A 13965-nucleotide genomic window follows, 5' to 3' on the forward strand; every position below is an offset into this window, starting at 1 on the left:
TCTTTTTAGTTTTCTTTTTTTAGGCCATTCTGGTGTATATAGTATTTGAGAGGGGGTTGTTGTTTTTAATAATAAAATCTAATTTATTTATTGAGTAAAACGTCAGACTTCCTCCTGGGGACAAATAAAGTTCTATCTATCTATCTATCTATCTATCTATCTATCTATCTATCTATCTATCTATCTATCTATCTATCTAAATTAAACTTTTCTGTGCTCTGTACACATGACAATAACGACCCCATAAAATATCATAAGCTGTAACTTCCTTTCATCCTCAAAGTGTCTGAAACAGATGCATCTCTGAATCATTTGTCAATCAATAAGTCCTTATCTTAAAAAGACCAGACTGTAAGGCACATTAAAAAGCAATTAACATTATAATGCAAAATGGATCAAAATATGTGACTCCATTAGGCATTTCTTCATTAATAAATATCAGTTCTTTCCATAACATCCATCCTTTCTGTTATGTTTTCAATTTTTGTTGGGGTAGAAATCACTTGAGAGTTTTTTTTTTCAGTTTTTATATTTGTTTTAAATATGTTATTAATTTTTAGTATTATATTGATAACATCATTGGGTCACTATTTTGTTTGAAATTTCTCCTGTGGGTGCTTCCATTTTGTGGTTCTTGTATGGCTGTAGCCATGTTATTGTCAGTAACGCCTCCCAGTTGTTGTCATGTGATTTCCGCCAATGCATTGTTTAATGTTTCCATACCACCGCTGTACAAGATCACAGAACATTATTGCTGAAATTCAAGTTTCTGGATGCAAACAAAATGGTTAGTAACATGATTAGTGTACACAGGACTAATAATTTCAAATGTTTTTCGGCTGGCATTTTTGGAATTTGTTTTGGGCTCTGTTCTGTTTTTGTTTTTGGGCTCCTTTTTTGATCTCCCAGTGTTGACCTCTGTTTTCTTGAGACCCTGTTAATCTCTTAATTTCCTGGTTCTGGTGAATATTACCTTTTGGAAGACTGGTTTCTCACAGTAGACATAATATTAACACTTTCATATTCATTTTCATTGGGGAACACTAACAGAGAAGACAACCAAAATTTGAGTGATGATGATGGAAGTGACAATAATAATGTAGATTTCACTGGGTCCTGTTGAAATCTTTTCTTGGAAGTGAATGAAATCACTGGACCCCACTGAACTAAGCTTTAAAATTACTCCAGTAATTCATCAGCTGTCAATTGAACAACTTTCAATTTTTAAAAGACCTGAAACCAGGATTCCTTAAATCTAAAAAAGTACAACAAGAGTAGCTTATTAGGGATCATGCTGTAGCAATAGGGCATATCTGATAATAATAAGAAAAGAAAAAATGGCAGTACCAGTGAGTGAAAAAGAAAACAATGTGGTTATGTCACCGATATAATGCTAAAAATGACTAACAAAGTAAAAACTAATATAAAAACATGCACACACTCAAAAAGGAATTCCACACAAACAGAAACCAAAATCATAACACATTCATCCATTTTATGAGCTTTCTTATTCCAGGAAGCTCCTGCTAGGATTAGTGCAAGGCAAAAACACATTCTGATCAGGACACAAGTCCATAGCACTCTCTGGGCAAATCAGTCATTCTTCCATATTTATGATATTTGACAGGAAACCAAAGTGCCTGGGGAATGCTGAGTCATACATGGGGATCTTTTCTAAACAGTTTAGTTTAATTTAATCCCATCACTTTTGTGAACCTGCAGGAGGTACATGCCAAGAGCAATGAATAAGGATCACACCCCAAGGCAGAATTGAAGGTCCTATGAGTGGAAAGAGAAAATTCATTTGAATATGGTAGGCCATACTGGTGCTATGGAGAATAGGTGGAAATTAATTAAAGTTCTAGAACTGTGAGTGTGACAAAACAATCCACTGCACCAGTGTGCCATCCACATTTAAATATGTGATATAAAAATAGAAAACAACGAGTAAATAAAATAAAAACTGGTGAGCATTTCAGAACATTGCAGTCTCTAACATTAGAACTGCTTAAATGGCATGAGCTTTTAAATATTGTAGATCATTCCTTCCATCCATTTTGTAATGTACTTAATCCAGCTGAGGGTGACAGGAGGTTAGAGTCTGTTAATCATATGTATCAGAAGAACTATGTGATGAATTAAGTTCTTTTCAAATACAATATTTGTATTTTTTTTTACCAAAGGCTAATTGTATTGGTACAGAGTGTTTAAGGGCTTTAGACCTAGGACTTCAAACCCTGGGGTGATATGTTGAAATCCTGTGTGACCATGAGTATGCCACCTCACCTGCCTATGTTACAATTAGATAAAAGAAAATAAACCAGTCTCTGGAAAATAGGTATGGACTATGCAGAAAAATAACTTACATTCCTAATTGGTTCATACAATATTTTTGGTAAACCCCTTAAATTAAAGCTGAAAGTCTACACTTCAATCACATAATGATTACTTTATTTCAATCCATTGTGGTGGCATACAGAGACAAAAATATGAAAAATTGTGTCACAGTCCAAATATTTACAGACCTGACTTTATGTCATTCACTCAAGTATTTCTTGTTGTGTTTTTCATCACTTTTTTTGCCATAGCCATAGGTAGACAATAAAGTGCTAACACCGAATCAATTTACAAACAACAATGATGTTTACAAGCTGCACATTTACGTGGTCCATGCAATGAATTGAGTATTTTTACTTTTGGTGTTGTATTCTATAGTGCCTGAAGTGGAAGAAATTAACTGCCAATACTATGTTTTAGAGGCTACTTAAATAATTGGGGGTTCCCCTTTAAAGTCATCAAATATGAATGTATATGTAAAGAATTTTAGAGAGTGGGGTTCACACACATGTAAATTCAGATGATTTCAGAGGGAAGGGTGGGGTCTCCTTTCAAAGTTCATAGATGCAAATGTATATTACAATGGAGTAGCTTGTGGCGGACACATTAAGTTTAAACTTAGTCCATCTGCCCCCCTTGTCTTGGATCTGAGGATGCCATTTCTGCCTCTGCTTCTCTCTTTCTCCCTTTTTGCTTCTAGCAAGGGAACACTAACACTCACAGCTGCAGTGTCTGGCATTGGCACTAACCATTGAGCTTTGCATCTTTGTTGACCTCACTGAACACAGTCTCTTTTTTTCTGTCCAGGACACCACCTCTTCTTCAGACGTCTGACCAATCTTTTAGTTAGTGGTGCTGTCAATCTCTTCTGCTGCACCCTTCATTTGTATAAAGGCACCTGTTAGTGCAGTGCAGAACATGTACATTAGCAAGATATTAAAAAATAAAAATAAATGAAACAAATAAAAAAATTCTGGTGGGGTAATTTTATTTTTTTCTATAATGTCAGCACATTTCAAGCAAATCCCTTAAACCGTTTTTGAGATTTTGGGATATTTAGTTTTTGTACTGTTGGGGGGATTACTCTTAAATATTAATATAGCAAAACGTCCTTTCTTAGAGGTTGCCTACTGCTCTAGATGTACAATCCTACCAAAGTACAGCTTTCTAACAAAATTGGAAATAGTGTTTTTACTGATGTGTGAATGAGTGACTGAGCCAGCTTTGCATCATACACTGTATATTCATAGATGACTACTTTGCAACTTTATAATAGAAGACATCAAATTTTAGTTAAGCTGGCAGGAGTAATCAAAACTTTTTGAAACTAAACCTAAAATGCATATACATCCTAAGTTTATAGCGTTTATGGCTTGTTGTGTTTTTGTTTTCTTGCTTCCGAATCAAGTGAACACCAAAAACTACAAAATCAAGTACTGCATTATTATTGAACTAGTGACTGGGAGCCCGATCGAATCATGCTACAAATTCTACGTTTGTGAAATCCATACTTTCTCTGCAAATAATTATTTGTTTTTTTAAGTCCTTGAAATGATTTTGCTATAATGGCACTGATTTGTGCTTAAAATAGACCTTTTCGGCCGATGTAATGAAGAGCTTCCTGTTTAAACGGGGCTGCGAGACGTGAACTCAGCTCTTCGGCGCACCTCATTTGATTTTTTCCGGCAAACAAATTTTCAAAACAAACCATATTTTACAACTCTAATCAGAGTCGAAGTAATAATTATGTTGATGTGGTCATTTTAGATCTGAGATCGGCTAAAATTTAAACAATGACCGTTGTTAATATCCAGCCATCATTACTCAGTTTGCCAATAGATGTCAGAAGGACAGATGCCAAAACCGAACTGCCCAAAGATAGATTTTAACATACCAAGCAAATGGCGATACGTTCTAAATTACTTACGGTTCCGGAGCTGTCGAAGGGTTTAAGTCAGTAAACGATGTTAGTCCTGGAAAGTATGCCCCACCAAATCAACGTTCCAAAAACCAACTGAACTTACTGTTATCTGCTCGAACCAACACCAACTTACTATACTCGGCCGTCCAGCGGCGTCACTGAAGCATTCGAATATTCTTAGCCAATCATGCAATGCTGCGTCCGCGTTTGCCACATTATGTTCTAACTACAGAGTACCATTGCATGGTTCTAAATTGTGTTGAGACGAGGTATTGCCGCGAACACCATACATACGAGGTATTGACGCGAACACCATACATACGGGGTATTGACACGAACACCATACATATGGATAGTATTAAATTATATATAAGGATTACTATAGCTACAGAGAATAATTTTTGCCAAGTCATAGTGTACCAGGATCAGCCCCCCTTTATTTGACTCAAGGAATCTCTTGATATCTCTTGAAGATGTGTCAAAGACTGGTCTTTAGAAGATGTTGACAAGCGTGATGAAGAATCAACAAGTAATTGTGCTTCAGATAGCAGATACTACAAGAATAACTCATAAGACAGCTGAATCCATTCTCATTATTAATTAAAAATAAGCAAGGCCTGTTCACATTGGATGCCCAGAATGATAAACCTTGAACTTAATGCATCATCACATTCAATGTTCTAATCTCGATCTAATGAACTAGGATAAAATTAAATAGTGTTTAGTAACTTGGGGTTAAACTTGGACATAACTATAACCAAAGTCCAAATAACAGTCAAAACAATGGAAGTATTGTGATTGTCCAATGCAAAAGAAATCAAGGTCCAAGCCAGTACAGGAAAGATCATGTGCTCAGTTTTTTAATGAGGGTGTAACTACATGCCCTAAAGGGAAATCCATGAACAATCCATATTACACCAATTGTCTTTGGTGTTTTTATCAGCCAGTCAGGGAAAAAGGTATGGAAGGCTATTGATGAACTCTCTTCTTTTTTCATGACAATGCTCCACGCTCATACTGTGTGGTTTACAAAGGCTTCTCCGTGTGGCTGAATTCAAAGAGATGCCAGACCCACTTTGTTCTTCAGATGTTGACCCTTATGACTACCACTTCTTCCCACCCTGAAGAGCTATCTCCATAAAATGCACTATGCAAATGATGAACATATCGAGCCTGATACAGAAGAGTTATTGTTCAAGCAAGACAAAACACTAATTTGGGTAAAAAAGAGAAGCTTGAATGTTATAAGAAGTTTTATTGTTTTTGGAAATTATGCCTGAAAATAAAACTTGTTTGCTTTTTTATCTCTACTGTATATCAGTACCTGCATTTACAGATGTTCATATGCATGTGGAAATGTGTTGATATCAAATGATCTAAATCTAAATATCTGTTGGAAAGCATATTTATATATGTATCTCTAGATTAGTATCTTATATTTAATTAAATTAACTCTGTATAGAAAAAACTATTTGCATACAAAATTACATAACCTCCTAGCCAGCTATGAAGTAAAAGTTTCTATATATATAATAAAGGCATGTCCTCGTTATTATAGCATATTCACTAAAATCTTGCAAATCCTCTAATGCAACCGAGCAGGTTGACAGCTTTTGCTCAGCCAGAAAATGTTCCAATTGCACCCAAGTTATCTGTGGGTTAATCTTAAAGCATTTGTCATCCACCCCTGCCTTCTTTTCTGGGAAGATCTTGCAGAACTGTTAGGCAGACGTAATAACAATATAAGCATTTGGGTGATCTGCAGAAGAAGCCATCTGAGTCATGTTGTTCCAATCAAAGGGAACACTCCTGGATTAAATTTTTATCCAGTAGAGATCATCTCAGCATATAAGCATATTAAAATATTAATATTGACTAAGCGGAATTAATCCAACCATTCTCTAGTTGGACTGGGCTTAAGGGAGGCTATGTGTCACTCTCCAATTAAATTTAGCAGTTTCTTTGAATTATGTGAACAACAGAGTGATGTGATGGAGAATTAGTGCTCAAGAAAAAACATCACTAAAGCAAAAAATAAACCTTCAGTGCAAAATAGTCTCATTTTCGTAATGTACAAGTTCCAATCCAAATGCATGGTGCAGTTTGTCAGTTAACATTAGTTTATCTGTACTGGTATTTATACCAAAGTTTTTCAGGCTCCCAGAAATTCATTTTAAACAACAAAAAGCTAGGAAAAGAATATGAAAGATGTATATAAAATGTTGTTCCCCTCCATGACCTGAAATGAGTGCATTAAGAGGACTTAGTAAATGGATGGATAGACTTTATATGTCAGGAGATACATCCTTTTGAACCATAGAAGCCCTTTCCCTAAACCATAATGCTCAGAAATGTGTGGCGCAACACTGTCTCGCCATAGTACACTTTAAGCAAACGTGTGGGTGGCATAGTTCCTTTTTTTCTGCCCGATTCATGCATTAGATATGGATTGATTGAGTCACTCACTTGATAGCACCATGTAGCCTTCAGGTTTTGGCACCACATCAATCTGCCGGGAACTGAAGATTATCACCTCGAGGTCCATAATTGATCACTATATAACTTCAATACAGTCTGTAAAAAAGCACAGTTTATCGAGTTGTTTCTTCTACTCCTCTACAAAAATGATTTTTAGCAAGTTGGCATATGTCCCAGCCCCCCAAGACAAATGTTAATTTTATCACAAAAAATTAACAAGAAAAAATAAATAAATAAATAAGGGTAAAAGCATTGAATGTGAAAGTGACAGTGAAGATTATGTTCTGCATATCTTTCTTTCTTTCTTCTTTCTCATTAAAATATTTTAAAACTTAATTGTATAATCTGACTAAGGCCAACAGAGCGGTTAGTGCTGCTACATTTGTTAACATCTCTAGGTTGTCCTGGTGTAAGTAAATGTGGTCAAATGTGGTGCCCCATTCAGTGTTGGCTCCTACTCTGAGCCTGCTGCTGGAATAGTCCGAAAATTAATGGAATAGGTGAAAGTTTGGACAAACCTGTGCAAAGCACTTAACAAGTAAATAACGTGAAAAACAGAATGCATCTTTTCACACAGGACTCACCATCTACATTCAGAATTCAAACTTCACCAAAAACAAAGTCTCTGGTTCAAGCAAGGATTCATTCTAAATTGCTGTTAATCTTTTTAATAAGGTGTATTTAAGTATGAAGCTATAGCGTTAACTCTTGGTCTCTATAGATATTATATTTGTTTAATTATTGAATGTGCATTTATGATGGATACATTTTAAAGTATACTTATAATGATATATGAAGTATGGGAGATCATTACTCTGTGTTATTAGGTAAAAAATATTTTGATTGCATTGTGTAGTCTTTTTATGTTTGGGTTTGGTTCTTCAACAATAATGGGGCATAAAAATGTAAATTTTGTACCTTTCTGATTTAAATCCAGATACGTCTTGAAATGCATGTTATGTCACTGCAGTGCTTGATGCTTAAGAAAGCATCGTCTACTTTCCACAATGCTCTGCTAATGACTCCTTCGGCAATTACCCCAGAGGGTTTCTTCTCATTTTGGGATTATAAGTAATGAATTACAAGCAGGAAATGAATTTCTTTTCACAAAAGCTAAATGAGGATTATTTTAATGTACTACCATTTAATATCACCGATAAAATAATCTTTCTTTTTTTTTAAACCAATAAGCTAGCCTACCTTTTACTTGAAATTGAGGGCATTATGGTATACACAGAAGGGGAGTGAAAGGTGCCGTTCTATTTGAAAATCCATTACACGTTAATTTTCCTCCAATCTGTAGAAGGAGAGACAAAAAGTACATTTCAGAGAGAGTATTGCCTGGTGAACAATAGGGAGAAACTGCAGTGGAGATTCCACATGACAAGCGAGGATTTTCAGACGAGTTAAAAAAGCATTTATCTGGCTGGCAGGGTAATATTTTCTGCAAGAGTAGCCTTATTTTAACAATATAATACATAATTTTTGCTTGTTTTGCAAAATCGATGCAGAGAGGTTTCTGAAAAGATGTGTGTCACATGAAGTGGGTAGTATTGTGCGAAAAATTAGCAGGCCATCTGGGAGGTTTAAGGAAGTGTAACTGCTGTACTATACTGAAGGCTAACATACTGTGTTTGTGTACCGACTTTTATATAAAGGTATTGGTTCCATTCATTGAAATTTAAAAACATTAAATGCTATTGGAAAATAAATGCAACAGGAAGCAAACTCATAATTCCAAAATATTCTTACGGGTTACTTTTAATACTGAAGCCTTTCATATAACTAAGGTATATGCAAGGAACATCTGCAGCAGTGAGTACAAAAGTTGTTTCCTACACTTTTGGCAATCAGGTCTTAAGCAGAGGTGCTGGGAAAGCTAATTAAATTATGGTTAGAGAATTGACTGTTAAGGGCTCAAAAATACAGGGTGAGTCAAAATTATGTTAATATTAATGGATTATTTTTATCTCAACCACACTTTTCCAGGTCAATGGATAGGTTGTGGTGGAGTATTGCCATGGCCTCCACACTCCGTTGATTTCACACCATGTGATTTCTTGTTATGGAGTATTGTGAAGGACCGCGTGTATAGCAGGAAAGTTTGTGATATCAATGACCTGAAGGACAGAATACGGACTGTGGTATCATCTATTCCCCATGAAATGTGTGTCCGGGCCTTAAATGGTACTGTTGGTTGTTGGTTTTTGTGTGTTGAGCATGATGGGGGACATTTTGAGACATTCCTGTAAATCATCTTGCACATACAAAGTATGTTTTGTGAATAAATTGTTTCCGCCATTCAAATATTAACATAGTTTCGACTCATCCTGTATTTTAAAGCAAAACAGTACATTTTTTCAATAACTATAAAACATAGAACCTTTCCTAAAGGACATTATTAACAAGATGTTTATATTTTTGGCTGTGCGGTACTAGGCTGAGCAATCATTTACAAATCTTTCATACAGGTGAAGTAAACACATAAGCACAATCGGAAATACCATCTCCTATTTGCAACATGTCTAATAGTCCATGCTAGCAGTAAAACTATTTCCTAACTGCCTTAATTAACAATCTGTTCTACAGATATTGCTAAGAAAGTTCTGTCTCATGTTAACTCTTCTGATTTTTCATGTGTTCTTGCATATTACTTGACAAAACAATAATGAAATATTTAAAAGGGACACATCAGTACTTACAGTAGATTCTAATGATCAAAACAAGTCCAAGTGATCTTTGGCAAGCACCCCCTGACATTTCTGGGTTATTACCTCTGACTCATTGGATGTCAAAGTCTGTCATCTCCAATGATACATAGATGTAAGGGCATAATGAGACACAGGTGACAGCATGCATAATGGAAAAATATAAATAGTTTCATGTAATTATCTAGGTGGGGTAAGGGGGTACTTGGGTGTAAGAGTGTATTAGGGGATGGGTACAGACTTTTTACATGATTCAATGTTTTATGTGCATCATTGTTTATGACTAAGTGACATGGACATGGCTCCAGACCTTTTTGCTTGTTTATTGTTCATTTGATTAATTGTGTGATTGATTTTTTTTTCCTTGGTTATCTCACTTGGACCTACACAGATTGATTGATTGATTGACTGACTGATTGATTTTGAGGTGATAGACTGAATGAATATTTAATTGAGTGACAGGCAGAATGACAGTGGGATTGTTAATGACCATTTATTGTTTATTTGTTGTTTTCTCATGTAATGAAGAATCAGCCAGTCCTAAGTCACCTGCTTTATAGTGACTATGATGTATTGTTCTTAGCATCTGCCTCATATTGATTGGTCTGCCCACTGACATCAAGATGGAGAATTGACTGGTCTTGTTTTGATCCATTATTTAATGTCACTAAATATTAGCCAAGACCTTCTTTAGGTATGTGCTTGGAGATTGTGCCTACATATCTCTTAGTCAGCTATGTATTTGTACTTATTATATATAAATTTGACTGTGAGTGTTTGCGTCAGAAGACCATCCAGGGTTACTTCCTACTTAACATTAGATGGTGCTAGGATACATTTTAAGATAGATAGATAGATAGATAGATAGATAGATAGATAGATAGATAGATAGATAGATAGATAGATAGATAGATAGATAGATAGATAGATATGAAACGCTGTTTCAAATGGGTTTAAGTTCCTTTAACATAGATATATTTTTCCTTCTTTAAATGTTATTGACAGCCAGCTAGCTATACCCCCAATTTCATTAGTACCCAATAAAGGCTAACTGGCTGCAGATTCCTGTGGTGTTTGAAGCAGAAGTCAATAGATTCCTTAATCCAAATGTCAAACACAGTTAGCAGATGATATTGATCGGTGAATGTCTCTTTAATAAAGTAATGTTTGATACAGTAATTTAGGTAACACCAGTCTATAAACCTGACTAATGCCATAACCATATACAAGTAGTTGCTTGGGCTTGGCAGAAATTACAGTTTGTTATTACTCTAGTTTAGGTCTGCCAGGAAAAAAAATCTAAATTGTTTTATTTCTGTCATTATTAGACCCACAATACTCACATAATGCTCCTCTCCCTCTCTCTCTTTCTCTTTCTGGACGGGACCATTTGTCCAATTACTCTAACTGAAGCATTATGGCATAGACATTTAGTTTCAAACTTTAGAGATAAAAAATAAAAAATAAGAAAGGAATAATTATTTATTAACTTTTAATATTATTTAATAATGTTTATTGTGTTATTTGAATAATACAGTACAGAATGATAGTTAAAACTTTGTATTTCCATAGCTAACACTAGATAACATTGTACAGTTTTTTTTTATTTTTGCCAATTAGTGTTGACATTGCCTTTTAAGAAAAATTGTGTCTATATATTACAAATGTATATACAGTACTGACTTTAACTTTCGGAATAATTTTCATTTATGATTTGAGCATTGCTTTTCTGTTCTGATAACAATTTTGATATTTTGTTTTGAGCCATTATGTCACCAATAGATTAAATTTAATCAAAATAAAATCTTCCTGTAATGGTTCACCAACTGAAGACTTAATTTCTTATTTCTATCATCTATCCATCCATTGTTAAGTTCAGGGAAAAAAGGGTAGCATAGAATGTAGGGTTGGGACCAACCTGAGTTACTCAGCGAAATTATCAGAATTGATCTAGAATATGCTGGGTCTCCAAATGAGGCACTTTATAGGAAATGACAGGTTTTACAAACAGAATTTAACCTCTACTAACTACTAAAACAACGGAACAGCTCATCTTTAAATTGTTACATCATTATTATAAACATGAGAGAAGACCAATAAAATCTTAGCTCAACAAATCCACAAGTAGGAAGTCCTCAATACAATAACAGTAATTACCAACACAGACAGAGATAAAATTATTTAACCTAAAAATATAACTTACACATTTTTAAAGTACTAAAGTCCTTATATTCTATTCAGTTTTCAGAAGATTAAACACAGTGTGATGAGTTTTTTGATTCATTACAGAAACCACAGCTAGATACTCTTAGTATTGTGGAACTGGATAAACCTTTGACACATTCAGAATTACTAGATACTATAAAGTCACTTCAAAGTGGGAAAGCAGCCAGCCCTGATGGCTACCTAGTTGAATTTTATAAAAAACAAATTCAAATAAGTTAGCTCCACTATTATTAGAAATGTTTACAAAAGCTAATGAGAACAAAATTCTACCTCAAACTTTTTGCGAAGCATTAATTACAATCTTTCCTAAGAAAAATAAGGACTTACTACAATATGAAGTCAAACCTCTCTTCTGAATAATGACGTTAAGATACTAGCCAAAGTTCTAGCCAGAAGGACTGAGAAAGTATTTCTTTCTGTAATATCACAAAACCAAACCAGATTTATTAAATTTAACTTCCAGATTTATTAAGCTTAACTTCTAACCTTCAATGTTTGTTTAATATAATATATTTACCCATTAAATCTAGCACCCCAGAGATCTTATTATTTTTTGATGCAGAAAAAGCATTTACTATGGTTTAATGGGATTACCTATTCACTACATTGCACAAATTTGGGTTTAGCCCAAATGTATGTGCTACTTTATACTACTTTATATTAGTGAAGAAGCCTTAGTTCGTATTAACAAAATTATTTCAGATAATCTCAAACTATAAATTAGCATTGTTAAGATGACCATCCTTCCCAAGCTTCTCTTCCTCTTTCAGAGCATCCCCAAATACATTAATAAATCATTTTAAAAAAAATTACACTCAATCATAATGTCATTTTTTTGGATTTCAAAACATTCACACATCCAAAGGGTGACTCTATAATGACCTAAAGCGGAAGGGGGCATGGCACTACCTAACTTTCAGTTTTATTACTGGGCAATAAATATACAAACTATAAAGTCCTTGACACAAATTGATGAATATACACAAGCTTGGTCTACAACAGAAATTAAATGTTGCATAACTTCTTTATATTCCCTGCTCTATGCCCCAGTTAATACAAATTACCATCAATGCACTAATAATCCAATTGCTCTTCATTCTCTCAGAAAGTGGAACCAATGTAAGAAGCAGTTTAAGACAAATAAGCTTTTATTTGTTTCACCTCTACATGATAACTACTTTTTTCCACTCTCTCAAACATATACAGTATGTAATATTTGGAAATGTCCAGGATTAAAACACTTAGACGCTTGTACAAAGATAATGTCTTCACATCCTATGAACAATTACAATTCAAATTAGTTTCTCATCAAATTTATTTCTACACTTCTCATCAATACAATTCCACTACTTTCAAGCTAGAAACTTTTCTAAACAGTACCTGCCCAATTTTCCTCACCTCCCACCTAGTTCTACTCCAGAAGAAATATAGTATCTCTACAATTTATAAATATATTTTAAAGTCTCTTCCTTTCAAAGATCTCAGAATGCATTGGGGAAAGGATGCGTCACTTAATATTTCAGAAAAGGAGTGTAAGTGCCATGCACAGAATACACTTGAGCTCCATATGTGCAAAGCACTTAATCATTCAGTTTAAAATATTTTATTGAGTGCATTTATCTTGTTTAAAATTGTCCAAAATGTTTCCAGGGCAAGAATCAACCTGTGAACATTGTAATCGAGCTCCAGCCTCACTGGGCCACATGTTCTGGATGTGTACCAAATACAAATACACAGTTGTAAGTAGAAATGAACAAGTATCTCCAGTTTCATAGGCATGGTCATTTGTAGCAGTGGCAACACTTTGCTACTTCTCAAGATAGGAATAGTCATGGCGGTGCACTTATAAAAGCCAGATTCAAAAAGCTGGTTTCATATCCTGGCCTCAGCACTGCCTATGTAGAAATTGCATTTTAGTTTCAGAGATGGTGTGAGCACCAGTTTCCTTCCGCATCTTAAAGACTCGCAAATAAGGTTAACTGGCAATTCTAAAATGATTGGTGTTCCCTTGGAGGTAGGTTCTGATTGTATACACAGTAGCTCTGCCACTCCATCTCCCTATAATTGAATGAGCTGCTAGCTGCTTCAAAAGATGGCTGGATTAACAGACTATTGAGAAGCAATTAAAAAAAAATCCTGAAATTGTCTATGATGGAAGATTGATGCTGATATCAGCTTTAACAAGAAATGAAGGCATCGTTATCACTAGTTCACCTACAACTCCTGCCCATTGGGAGTAACACCAAAGATATTGAGTGAATTGGGATTCAAAGATGAAAGGCACTGATGTTCTTT

At 34.7% G+C, this 13965-nt stretch overlaps 1 protein-coding gene across 2 annotated transcripts in view; it reads left to right on the forward strand.

Moving 5' to 3' along the window:
- Nucleotides 1-13965, forward strand: part of LOC120535168 (ephrin type-B receptor 1) — a 707928-nt gene that overhangs the window by 40750 nt on the left and 653213 nt on the right. The window lies entirely within an intron of this gene.

Source organism: Polypterus senegalus, chromosome 1, assembly GCF_016835505.1.
Source record: "Polypterus senegalus isolate Bchr_013 chromosome 1, ASM1683550v1, whole genome shotgun sequence".
In the NCBI taxonomy this organism is placed as follows: domain Eukaryota; kingdom Metazoa; phylum Chordata; class Cladistia; order Polypteriformes; family Polypteridae; genus Polypterus; species Polypterus senegalus.